This window comes from Corythoichthys intestinalis, chromosome 4, assembly GCF_030265065.1.
Source record: "Corythoichthys intestinalis isolate RoL2023-P3 chromosome 4, ASM3026506v1, whole genome shotgun sequence".
NCBI classification, from domain to species: Eukaryota; Metazoa; Chordata; class Actinopteri; order Syngnathiformes; family Syngnathidae; genus Corythoichthys; species Corythoichthys intestinalis.
Window position 1 is genome coordinate 66,292,226 of NC_080398.1, and position 12,763 is coordinate 66,304,988.

Sequence of the window (12,763 nt, forward strand, 5' to 3'; positions counted from 1 at the left end):
GATACAATACACTAATGGGTGAAGTTTGGTTGACTTCTGCGCAGCGGTTTGGGAGTTAACATCAAAATTACATTTCTCGGCCATATCGCATAGATCTCACTGTGAAAAGGCTTTAAATGACTTTTTTAATTAAGTTTAATGATTGCGCTCAAACAAAATGTCCTAGAACAAAAATTTCAAATGTAACTACTAGATTGTGATACAATACACTATTGCGTGAAGTTTAGTTGACTTCTGCGCAGCGGTTTGGGAGTTAACATCAAAATTACATTTCTCGGCCATATCGCATAGATCTCACTGTGAAAAGGCTTAAATGGCTTTTTTGACCTAAGTTTGAGGATTGCGCTCAAATCAAATGTCCTAGAACCAAATTTCCACATGTAACTACTAGATTGTGATACAATACACTAATGGTTGAAGTTTGGTTGACTTCTGCGCAGCGGTTTGGGAGTGAACATCAAAATTACATTTCTCGGCCATATCGCATAGATCTCACTGTGAAAAGGCTTAAATGACTTTTTTTAATTAAGTTTGAAGATTGCGCTCAAATCAAATGTCCTAGAACTAAATTTCCAAATGTAACTACTAGATTGTGATAAAATACACTATTGGGTGAAGTTTGGTTGACTTCTGCGCAGCGGTTTGGGAGTTAACATCAAAATTACATTTCTCGGCCATATCGCATAGATCTCACTGTGAAAAGGCTTAAATGGCTTTTTTGACCTAAGTTTGAGGATTGCGCTCAAATCAAATGTCCTATAACCAAATTTTCACATGTAACTACTAGATTGTGATACAATACACTAATGGGTGAAGTTTGGTTGACTTCTGCGCAGCGGTTTGGGAGTTAACATCAAAATTACATTTCTCGGCCATATCGCATAGATCTCACTGTGAAAAGGCTTAAATGACTTTTTTAATTAAGTTTGATGATTGCGTTCAAACAAAATGTCCTAGAACAAAATTTTCAAATGTAACTACTAGATTGTGATACAATACACTATTGGGTGAAGTTTGGTTGACTTCTGCGCAGCGGTTTGGGAGTTAACATCAAAATTACATTTCTCGGCCATATCGCATAGATCTCACTGTGAAAAGGCTTAAATGGCTTTTTTGACCTAAGTTTGAGGATTGCGCTCAAATCAAATGTCCTAGAACCAAATTTCCACATGTAACTACTAGATTGTGATACAATACACTAATGGGTGAAGTTTGGTTGACTTCTGCGCAGCGGTTTGGGAGTTAACATCAAAATTACATTTCTCGGCCATATCGCATAGATCTCACTGTGAAAAGGCTTAAATGGCTTTTTTGACCTAAGTTTAATGATTGCGCTCAAACCAAATGTCCTAGAACGAAATTTTCAAATGTAACTACAAGAATGTGATACAATACACTATTGGGTGAAGTTTGGTTGACTTCTGCGCAGCGGTTTGGGAGTTAACATCAAAATTACATTTCTCGGCCATATCGCATAGATCTCACTGTGAAAAGGCTTAAATGACTTTTTTTAATTAAGTTTAATGATTGCGCTCAAACAAAATGTCCTAGAACAAAATTTTCAAATGTAACTACTAGATTGTGATACAATACACTATTGGGTGAAGTTTGGTTGACTTCTGCGCAGCGGTTTGGGAGTTAACATCAAAATTACATTTCTCGGCCATATCGCATAGATCTCACTGTGAAAAGGCTTAAATGACTTTTTTAATTAAGTTTAATGATTGCGCTCAAACCAAATGTCCTAGAACGAAATTTTCAAATGTAACTACTAGAATGTGATACAATACACTATTGGGTGAAGTTTAGTTGACTTCTGCGCAGCGGTTTGGGAGTTAACATCAAAATTACATTTCTCGGCCATATCACATAGATCTCACTGTGAAAAGGCTTAAATGGCTTTTTTGACCTAAGTTTGAGGATTGCGCTCAAATCAAATGTCCTAGAACCAAATTTCCACATGTAACTACTAGATTGTGATACAATACACTAATGGGTGAAGTTTGGTTGACTTCTGCGCAGCGGTTTGGGAGTTAACATCAAAATTACATTTCTCGGCCATATCGCATAGATCTCACTGTGAAAAGGCTTAAATGACTTTTTTAATTAAGTTTGATGATTGCGCTCAAACAAAATTTCCTAGAACAAAATTTTCAAATGTAACTACTAGATTGTGATACAATACACTATTGGGTGAAGTTTGGTTGACTTCTGCGCAGCGGTTTGGGAGTTAACATCAAAATTACATTTCTCGGCCATATCGCATAGATCTCACTGTGAAAAGGCTTAAATGACTTTTTTAATTAAGTTTGATGATTGCGTTCAAACAAAATGTCCTAGAACAAAATTTTCAAATGTAACTACTAGATTGTGATACAATACACTATTGGGTGAAGTTTGGTTGACTTCTGCGCAGCGGTTTGGGAGTTAACATCAAAATTACATTTCTCGGCCATATCGCATAGATCTCACTGTGAAAAGGCTTAAATGACTTTTTTAATTAAGTTTAATGATTGCGCTCAAACCAAATGTCCTAGAACGAAATTTTCAAATGTAACTACTAGAATGTGATACAATACACTATTGGGTGAAGTTTAGTTGACTTCTGCGCAGCGGTTTGGGAGTTAACATCAAAATTACATTTCTCGGCCATATCGCATAGATCTCACTGTGAAAAGGCTTAAATGGCTTTTTTGACCTAGGTTTGAGGATTGCGCTCAAATCAAATGTCCTAGAACCAAATTTCCACATGTAACTACTAGATTGTGATACAATACACTAATGGGTGAAGTTTGGTTGACTTCTGCGCAGCGGTTTGGGAGTGAACATCAAAATTACATTTCTCGGCCATATCGCATAGATCTCACTGTGAAAAGGCTTAAATGACTTTTTTAATTAAGTTTGATGATTGCGTTCAAACAAAATGTCCTAGGACAAAATTTTCAAATGTAACTACTAGATTGTGATACAATACACTATTGGGTGAAGTTTGGTTGACTTCTGCGCAGCGGTTTGGGAGTTAACATCAAAATTACATTTCTCGGCCATATCGCATAGATCTCACTGTGAAAAGGCTTAAATGGCTTTTTTGACCTAGGTTTGAGGATTGCGCTCAAATCAAATGTCCTAGAACCAAATTTCCACCTGTAACTACTAGATTGTGATACAATACACTAATGGGTGAAGTTTGGTTTACTTCTGCGCAGCGGTTTGGGAGTTAACATCAAAATTACATTTCTCGGCCATATCGCATAGATCTCACTGTGAAAAGGCTTAAATGGCTTTTTTGACCTAAGTTTAATAATTGCGCTCAAACCAAATGTCCTAGAACGAAATTTTCAAATGTAACTACTAGAATGTGATACAATACACTATTGGGTGAAGTTTGGTTGACTTCTGCGCAGCGGTTTGGGAGTTAACATCAAAATTACATTTCTCGGCCATATCGCATAGATCTCACTGTGAAAAGGCTTAAATAGCTTTTTTGACCTAAGTTTGAGGATTGCGCTCAAATCAAATGTCCTAGAACCAAATTTTCACATGTAACTACTAGATTGTGATACAATACACTAATGGGTGAAGTTTGGTTGACTTCTGCGCAGCGGTTTGGGAGTTAACATCAAAATTACATTTCTCGGCCATATCGCATAGATCTCACTGTGAAAAGGCTTAAATGGCTTTTTTGACCTAAGTTTAATGATTGCGCTCAAACCAAATGTCCTAGAACGAAATTTTCAAATGTAACTACTAGAATGTGATACAATACACTATTGGGTGAAGTTTGGTTGACTTCTGCGCAGCGGTTTGGGAGTTAAAATCAAAATTACATTTCTCGGCCATATCGCATAGATCTCACTGTGAAAAGGCTTAAATGGCTTTTTTGACCTAAGTTTAATAATTGCGCTCAAACCAAATGTCCTAGAACGAAATTTTCAAATGTAACTACTAGAATGTGATACAATACACTATTGGGTGAAGTTTGGTTGACTTCTGCGCAGCGGTTTGGGAGTTAACATCAAAATTACATTTCTCGGCCATATCGCATAGATCTCACTGTGAAAAGGCTTAAATGGCTTTTTTGACCTAAGTTTGAGGATTGCGCTCAAATCAAATGTCCGAGAACCAAATTTCCACATGTAACTACTAGATTGTGATACAATACACTAATAGGTGAAGTTTGGTTGACTTCTGCGCAGCGGTTTGGGAGTTAACATCAAAATTACATTTCTCGGCCATATCGCATAGATCTCACTGTGAAAAGGCTTAAATGGCTTTTTTGACCTAAGTTTGAGGATTGCGCTCAAATCAAATGTCCTAGAACCAAATTTTCACATGTAACTACTAGATTGTGATACAATACACTAATGGGTGAAGTTTGGTTGACTTCTGCGCAGCGGTTTGGGAGTTAACATCAAAATTACATTTCTCGGCCATATCGCATAGATCTCACTGTGAAAAGGCTTAAATGGCTTTTTTGACCTAAGTTTAATGATTGCGCTCAAACCAAATGTCCTAGAACGAAATTTTCAAATGTAACTACTAGAATGTGATACAATACACTATTGGGTGAAGTTTGGTTGACTTCTGCGCAGCGGTTTGGGAGTTAAAATCAAAATTACATTTCTCGGCCATATCGCATAGATCTCACTGTGAAAAGGCTTAAATGGCTTTTTTGACCTAAGTTTAATAATTGCGCTCAAACCAAATGTCCTAGAACGAAATTTTCAAATGTAACTACTAGAATGTGATACAATACACTATTGGGTGAAGTTTGGTTGACTTCTGCGCAGCGGTTTGGGAGTTAAAATCAAAATTACATTTCTCGGCCATATCGCATAGATCTCACTGTGAAAAGGCTTAAATGGCTTTTTTGACCTAAGTTTAATAATTGCGCTCAAACCAAATGTCCTAGAACGAAATTTTCAAATGTAACTACTAGAATGTGATACAATACACTATTGGGTGAAGTTTGGTTGACTTCTGCGCAGCGGTTTGGGAGTTAAAATCAAAATTACATTTCTCGGCCATATCGCATAGATCTCACTGTGAAAAGGCTTAAATGGCTTTTTTGACCTAAGTTTAATAATTGCGCTCAAACCAAATGTCCTAGAACGAAATTTTCAAATGTAACTACTAGAATGTGATACAATACACTATTGGGTGAAGTTTGGTTGACTTCTGCGCAGCGGTTTGGGAGTTAACATCAAAATTACATTTCTCGGCCATATCGCATAGATCTCACTGTGAAAAGGCTTAAATGGCTTTTTTGACCTAAGTTTGAGGATTGCGCTCAAATCAAATGTCCGAGAACCAAATTTCCACATGTAACTACTAGATTGTGATACAATACACTAATAGGTGAAGTTTGGTTGACTTCTGCGCAGCGGTTTGGGAGTTAACATCAAAATTACATTTCTCGGCCATATCGCATAGATCTCACTGTGAAAAGGCTTAAATGGCTTTTTTGACCTAAGTTTGAGGATTGCGCTCAAATCAAATGTCCAATAACCAAATTTCCACATGTAACTACTAGATTGTGATACAATACACTAATGGGTGAAGTTTGGTTGACTTCTGTGCAGCGGTTTGGGAGTTAACATCAAAATTACATTTCTCGGCCATATCGCATAGATCTCACTGTGAAAAGGCTTAAATGACTTTTTTAATTAAGTTTGATGATTGCGCTCAAATCAAATGTCCGAGAACCAAATTTCCACATGTAACTACTAGATTGTGATACAATACACTAATAGGTGAAGTTTGGTTGACTTCTGCGCAGCGGTTTGGGAGTTAACATCAAAATTACATTTCTCGGCCATATCGCATAGATCTCACTGTGAAAAGGCTTAAATGGCTTTTTTGACCTAAGTTTGAGGATTGCGCTCAAATCAAATGTCCTAGAACCAAATTTCCACATGTAACTACTAGATTGTGATACAATACACTAATGGGTGAAGTTTGGTTGACTTCTGCGCAGCGGTTTGGGAGTTAACATCAAAATTACATTTCTCGGCCATATCGCATAGATCTCACTGTGAAAAGGCTTAAATGACTTTTTTAATTAAGTTTGATGATTGCGCTCAAACAAAATTTCCTAGAACAAAATTTTCAAATGTAACTACTAGATTGTGATACAATACACTATTGGGTGAAGTTTGGTTGACTTCTGCGCAGCGGTTTGGGAGTTAACATCAAAATTACATTTCTCGGCCATATCGCATAGATCTCACTGTGAAAAGGCTTAAATGGCTTTTTTGACCTAAGTTTGATGATTGCGTTCAAACAAAATGTCCTAGAACGAAATTTTCAAATGTAACTACTAGATTGTGATACAATACACTATTGGGTGAAGTTTGGTTGACTTCTGCGCAGCGGTTTGGGAGTTAAAATCAAAATTACATTTCTCGGCCATATCGCATAGATCTCACTGTGAAAAGGCTTAAATGGCTTTTTTGACCTAAGTTTAATAATTGCGCTCAAACCAAATGTCCTAGAACGAAATTTTCAAATGTAACTACTAGAATGTGATACAATACACTATTGGGTGAAGTTTGGTTGACTTCTGCGCAGCGGTTTGGGAGTTAACATCAAAATTACATTTCTCGGCCATATCGCATAGATCTCACTGTGAAAAGGCTTAAATGGCTTTTTTGACCTAAGTTTGAGGATTGCGCTCAAATCAAATGTCCTAGAACCAAATTTCCACATGTAACTACTAGATTGTGATACAATACACTAATGGTTGAAGTTTGGTTGACTTCTGCGCAGCGGTTTGGGAGTGAACATCAAAATTACATTTCTCGGCCATATCGCATAGATCTCACTGTGAAAAGGCTTAAATGACTTTTTTTAATTAAGTTTGAAGATTGCGCTCAAATCAAATGTCCTAGAACTAAATTTCCAAATGTAACTACTAGATTGTGATAAAATACACTATTGGGTGAAGTTTGGTTGACTTCTGCGCAGCGGTTTGGGAGTTAACATCAAAATTACATTTCTCGGCCATATCGCATAGATCTCACTGTGAAAAGGCTTAAATGGCTTTTTTGACCTAAGTTTGAGGATTGCGCTCAAATCAAATGTCCTATAACCAAATTTTCACATGTAACTACTAGATTGTGATACAATACACTAATGGGTGAAGTTTGGTTGACTTCTGCGCAGCGGTTTGGGAGTTAACATCAAAATTACATTTCTCGGCCATATCGCATAGATCTCACTGTGAAAAGGCTTAAATGACTTTTTTAATTAAGTTTGATGATTGCGTTCAAACAAAATGTCCTAGAACAAAATTTTCAAATGTAACTACTAGATTGTGATACAATACACTATTGGGTGAAGTTTGGTTGACTTCTGCGCAGCGGTTTGGGAGTTAACATCAAAATTACATTTCTCGGCCATATCGCATAGATCTCACTGTGAAAAGGCTTAAATGGCTTTTTTGACCTAAGTTTGAGGATTGCGCTCAAATCAAATGTCCTAGAACCAAATTTCCACATGTAACTACTAGATTGTGATACAATACACTAATGGGTGAAGTTTGGTTGACTTCTGCGCAGCGGTTTGGGAGTTAACATCAAAATTACATTTCTCGGCCATATCGCATAGATCTCACTGTGAAAAGGCTTAAATGGCTTTTTTGACCTAAGTTTAATGATTGCGCTCAAACCAAATGTCCTAGAACGAAATTTTCAAATGTAACTACAAGAATGTGATACAATACACTATTGGGTGAAGTTTGGTTGACTTCTGCGCAGCGGTTTGGGAGTTAACATCAAAATTACATTTCTCGGCCATATCGCATAGATCTCACTGTGAAAAGGCTTAAATGACTTTTTTTAATTAAGTTTAATGATTGCGCTCAAACAAAATGTCCTAGAACAAAATTTTCAAATGTAACTACTAGATTGTGATACAATACACTATTGGGTGAAGTTTGGTTGACTTCTGCGCAGCGGTTTGGGAGTTAACATCAAAATTACATTTCTCGGCCATATCGCATAGATCTCACTGTGAAAAGGCTTAAATGACTTTTTTAATTAAGTTTAATGATTGCGCTCAAACCAAATGTCCTAGAACGAAATTTTCAAATGTAACTACTAGAATGTGATACAATACACTATTGGGTGAAGTTTAGTTGACTTCTGCGCAGCGGTTTGGGAGTTAACATCAAAATTACATTTCTCGGCCATATCGCATAGATCTCACTGTGAAAAGGCTTAAATGGCTTTTTTGACCTAAGTTTAATAATTGCGCTCAAACCAAATGTCCTAGAACGAAATTTTCAAATGTAACTACTAGAATGTGATACAATACACTATTGGGTGAAGTTTGGTTGACTTCTGCGCAGCGGTTTGGGAGTTAACATCAAAATTACATTTCTCGGCCATATCACATAGATCTCACTGTGAAAAGGCTTAAATGGCTTTTTTGACCTAAGTTTGAGGATTGCGCTCAAATCAAATGTCCTAGAACCAAATTTCCACATGTAACTACTAGATTGTGATACAATACACTAATGGGTGAAGTTTGGTTGACTTCTGCGCAGCGGTTTGGGAGTTAACATCAAAATTACATTTCTCGGCCATATCGCATAGATCTCACTGTGAAAAGGCTTAAATGACTTTTTTAATTAAGTTTGATGATTGCGCTCAAACAAAATTTCCTAGAACAAAATTTTCAAATGTAACTACTAGATTGTGATACAATACACTATTGGGTGAAGTTTGGTTGACTTCTGCGCAGCGGTTTGGGAGTTAACATCAAAATTACATTTCTCGGCCATATCGCATAGATCTCACTGTGAAAAGGCTTAAATGACTTTTTTAATTAAGTTTGATGATTGCGTTCAAACAAAATGTCCTAGAACAAAATTTTCAAATGTAACTACTAGATTGTGATACAATACACTATTGGGTGAAGTTTGGTTGACTTCTGCGCAGCGGTTTGGGAGTTAACATCAAAATTACATTTCTCGGCCATATCGCATAGATCTCACTGTGAAAAGGCTTAAATGACTTTTTTAATTAAGTTTAATGATTGCGCTCAAACCAAATGTCCTAGAACGAAATTTTCAAATGTAACTACTAGAATGTGATACAATACACTATTGGGTGAAGTTTAGTTGACTTCTGCGCAGCGGTTTGGGAGTTAACATCAAAATTACATTTCTCGGCCATATCGCATAGATCTCACTGTGAAAAGGCTTAAATGGCTTTTTTGACCTAGGTTTGAGGATTGCGCTCAAATCAAATGTCCTAGAACCAAATTTCCACATGTAACTACTAGATTGTGATACAATACACTAATGGGTGAAGTTTGGTTGACTTCTGCGCAGCGGTTTGGGAGTGAACATCAAAATTACATTTCTCGGCCATATCGCATAGATCTCACTGTGAAAAGGCTTAAATGACTTTTTTAATTAAGTTTGATGATTGCGTTCAAACAAAATGTCCTAGGACAAAATTTTCAAATGTAACTACTAGATTGTGATACAATACACTATTGGGTGAAGTTTGGTTGACTTCTGCGCAGCGGTTTGGGAGTTAACATCAAAATTACATTTCTCGGCCATATCGCATAGATCTCACTGTGAAAAGGCTTAAATGGCTTTTTTGACCTAGGTTTGAGGATTGCGCTCAAATCAAATGTCCTAGAACCAAATTTCCACCTGTAACTACTAGATTGTGATACAATACACTAATGGGTGAAGTTTGGTTTACTTCTGCGCAGCGGTTTGGGAGTTAACATCAAAATTACATTTCTCGGCCATATCGCATAGATCTCACTGTGAAAAGGCTTAAATGGCTTTTTTGACCTAAGTTTAATAATTGCGCTCAAACCAAATGTCCTAGAACGAAATTTTCAAATGTAACTACTAGAATGTGATACAATACACTATTGGGTGAAGTTTGGTTGACTTCTGCGCAGCGGTTTGGGAGTTAACATCAAAATTACATTTCTCGGCCATATCGCATAGATCTCACTGTGAAAAGGCTTAAATGGCTTTTTTGACCTAAGTTTGAGGATTGCGCTCAAATCAAATGTCCTAGAACCAAATTTTCACATGTAACTACTAGATTGTGATACAATACACTAATGGGTGAAGTTTGGTTGACTTCTGCGCAGCGGTTTGGGAATTAACATCAAAATTACATTTCTCGGCCATATCGCATAGATCTCACTGTGAAAAGGCTTAAATGGCTTTTTTGACCTAAGTTTAATGATTGCGCTCAAACCAAATGTCCTAGAACGAAATTTTCAAATGTAACTACTAGAATGTGATACAATACACTATTGGGTGAAGTTTGGTTGACTTCTGCGCAGCGGTTTGGGAGTTAAAATCAAAATTACATTTCTCGGCCATATCGCATAGATCTCACTGTGAAAAGGCTTAAATGGCTTTTTTGACCTAAGTTTAATAATTGCGCTCAAACCAAATGTCCTAGAACGAAATTTTCAAATGTAACTACTAGAATGTGATACAATACACTATTGGGTGAAGTTTGGTTGACTTCTGCGCAGCGGTTTGGGAGTTAACATCAAAATTACATTTCTCGGCCATATCGCATAGATCTCACTGTGAAAAGGCTTAAATGGCTTTTTTGACCTAAGTTTGAGGATTGCGCTCAAATCAAATGTCCGAGAACCAAATTTCCACATGTAACTACTAGATTGTGATACAATACACTAATAGGTGAAGTTTGGTTGACTTCTGCGCAGCGGTTTGGGAGTTAACATCAAAATTACATTTCTCGGCCATATCGCATAGATCTCACTGTGAAAAGGCTTAAATGGCTTTTTTGACCTAAGTTTGAGGATTGCGCTCAAATCAAATGTCCAATAACCAAATTTCCACATGTAACTACTAGATTGTGATACAATACACTAATGGGTGAAGTTTGGTTGACTTCTGTGCAGCGGTTTGGGAGTTAACATCAAAATTACATTTCTCGGCCATATCGCATAGATCTCACTGTGAAAAGGCTTAAATGACTTTTTTAATTAAGTTTGATGATTGCGTTCAAACAAAATGTCCTAGAACAAAATTTTCAAATGTAACTACTAGATTGTGATACAATACACTATTGGGTGAAGTTTGGTTGACTTCTGCGCAGCGGTTTGGGAGTTAACATCAAAATTACATTTCTCGGCCATATCGCATAGATCTCACTGTGAAAAGGCTTAAATGGCTTTTTTGACCTAAGTTTGAGGATTGCGCTCAAATCAAATGTCCTAGAACCAAATTTCCACATGTAACTACTAGATTGTGATACAATACACTAATGGGTGAAGTTTGGTTGACTTCTGCGCAGCGGTTTGGGAGTTAACATCAAAATTACATTTCTCGGCCATATCGCATAGATCTCACTGTGAAAAGGCTTAAATGACTTTTTTAATTAAGTTTGATGATTGCGCTCAAACAAAATTTCCTAGAACAAAATTTTCAAATGTAACTACTAGATTGTGATACAATACACTATTGGGTGAAGTTTGGTTGACTTCTGCGCAGCGGTTTGGGAGTTAACATCAAAATTACATTTCTCGGCCATATCGCATAGATCTCACTGTGAAAAGGCTTAAATGACTTTTTTAATTAAGTTTGATGATTGCGTTCAAACAAAATGTCCTAGAACAAAATTTTCAAATGTAACTACTAGATTGTGATACAATACACTATTGGGTGAAGTTTGGTTGACTTCTGCGCAGCGGTTTGGGAGTTAACATCAAAATTACATTTCTCGGCCATATCGCATAGATCTCACTGTGAAAAGGCTTAAATGACTTTTTTAATTAAGTTTAATGATTGCGCTCAAACCAAATGTCCTAGAACGAAATTTTCAAATGTAACTACTAGAATGTGATACAATACACTATTGGGTGAAGTTTAGTTGACTTCTGCGCAGCGGTTTGGGAGTTAACATCAAAATTACATTTCTCGGCCATATCGCATAGATCTCACTGTGAAAAGGCTTAAATGGCTTTTTTGACCTAGGTTTGAGGATTGCGCTCAAATCAAATGTCCTAGAACCAAATTTCCACATGTAACTACTAGATTGTGATACAATACACTAATGGGTGAAGTTTGGTTTACTTCTGCGCAGCGGTTTGGGAGTTAACATCAAAATTACATTTCTCGGCCATATCGCATAGATCTCACTGTGAAAAGGCTTAAATGGCTTTTTTGACCTAAGTTTGAGGATTGCGCTCAAATCAAATGTCCAATAACCAAATTTCCACATGTAACTACTAGATTGTGATACAATACACTAATGGGTGAAGTTTGGTTGACTTCTGCGCAGCGGTTTGGGAGTTAACATCAAAATTACATTTCTCGGCCATATCGCATAGATCTCACTGTGAAAAGGCTTAAATGACTTTTTTAATTAAGTTTGATGATTGCGTTCAAACAAAATGTCCTAGAACAAAATTTTCAAATGTAACTACTAGATTGTGATACAATACACTATTGGGTGAAGTTTGGTTGACTTCTGCGCAGCGGTTTGGGAGTTAACATCAAATTACATTTCTCGGCCATATCGCATAGATCTCACTGTGAAAAGGCTTAAATGGCTTTTTTGACCTAAGTTTAATAATTGCGCTCAAACCAAATGTCCTAGAACGAAATTTTCAAATGTAACTACTAGAATGTGATACAATACACTATTGGGTGAAGTTTGGTTGACTTCTGCGCAGCGGTTTGGGAGTTAACATCAAAATTACATTTCTCGGCCATATCGCATAGATCTCACTGTGAAAAGGC